This window comes from Nematolebias whitei, chromosome 6 (genome assembly GCF_014905685.2).
Source record: "Nematolebias whitei isolate Nwh7 chromosome 6, NemWhi1, whole genome shotgun sequence".
Classification (NCBI taxonomy): domain Eukaryota; kingdom Metazoa; phylum Chordata; class Actinopteri; order Cyprinodontiformes; family Rivulidae; genus Nematolebias; species Nematolebias whitei.
In genome coordinates, this window is record NC_056503.1 from 48,877,216 (window position 1) to 48,878,657 (window position 1,442).

The following is a 1,442-nucleotide window of genomic DNA, read 5'->3' on the forward strand; positions in this document are numbered from 1 at the left end:
TGGTCTGCTGCCTTCATACATCTCCTCCTACATGTCTCTGTGTGAGTGCAGCTACAGCGTGCGCTCTCAGGACATCATTACCTGCAGTGTTCCCTCAATGAGGACTGAACTAGACAAAAGGGCCTTCTCCTACTCTGCTCATGTTTCCTGGAATATCTTGTAAAAAGATCTGAAGTTCTCGACCTTGACCTCTCTAAGTGGCTTTAAGAATCTGTTGGACAAGAACCAATGCAGACATGTTCCTGCTTTTAGTTTTCTCCACCGCCTCATAACCTAGCTGTTTTTTCGCTTCTTTTTTTTTGACTGTCATTTTGGTTGCCATTTTATTTTAATTTGTAAAAAATGTTAAAAAACTAATTTGTATGCCTCTTTTATGATTGTTTATTGTTGTCGTGTAGCAAAAACAGCTAGATTACAAGGTGAATGTAAAAAACTAAAAACAGGAACATGTCTGCATTGGTCCCTGCCAGGAGTCCAACAGATTCTTAAAGCCACTTAGAGAGGTCAAAGGTCGAGAGCTTCAGATCTTTTTGTAAGATATTCCAGGAAACAGGAGCGGAATTTAATCATATAAAACACTAATCACAAAGCTAGAAGTTTTGTATTTTCTAAAATGAATAACGTTTAAACTTGTGATATAATATGTAATCCCCTCAGTATAAAATAAAAAACTATTTCCATGTGAAATGTTTGAAACAAACTGTTTATAGTTTTGGTAAAAACCACAGCTTCTTAATTTCTTTTGTAGTTAGTTTAATTTTCCCTCCTCCCAAAATGGCCGACTTGTTGCACCACAGTGAGATGAGTCGAAGCAGCATCTGTGAAGCTGACGTTTCTATTTCTGTGATCAAACCTGGGAAATGCAAGGCACAAAAATATAACTCGTTCAAAGAGACAACTAAAAATCAGATTTGTAAGTGAGTGTTTAAAATCTTTGTTTCAGTCGTCATCAACTCTGTTCTCGTCTGAGCACCGAGTTCCTTCTTGGTGACAAACAGGAAATGAAAGTGAGACAGAAGCAGCAGTCTTGTCCTGAAGTTGAGTGAGTTCTGCCTCTTCTTCCCTCCACAGAGAGAAAAGTCCCTCAGAGACTCGGACAGGAGAAGAACGTTGAGTTAACTCACCCTGGTTCAGCTTCTGTCCTCGTTCTTCTGCTGTCGAGACAAAATGGAGTCACGTTCATGTCTCCTCCCCTTTGTTTGTTCAGGAAATCAGCCTGCAGGTGTGTGACTGAGTGCAGCGTCAGTTCAACGTGTTCGCACTCATCAACACTGAGAGTCTGAGCTGCAGCCGCAACAAGTCCAGCAGACACAGAGACTGGGAGAGACTGGGAGGAAGCAGAAGTCTTCTCCTCCTCTCTGACAGAGAGCTGCGGCAGCTCCGACACCGAACACTCTGGAACTGGAGCAGAGAAGAAACCCAAACAGGACTCCAGTCAGCCA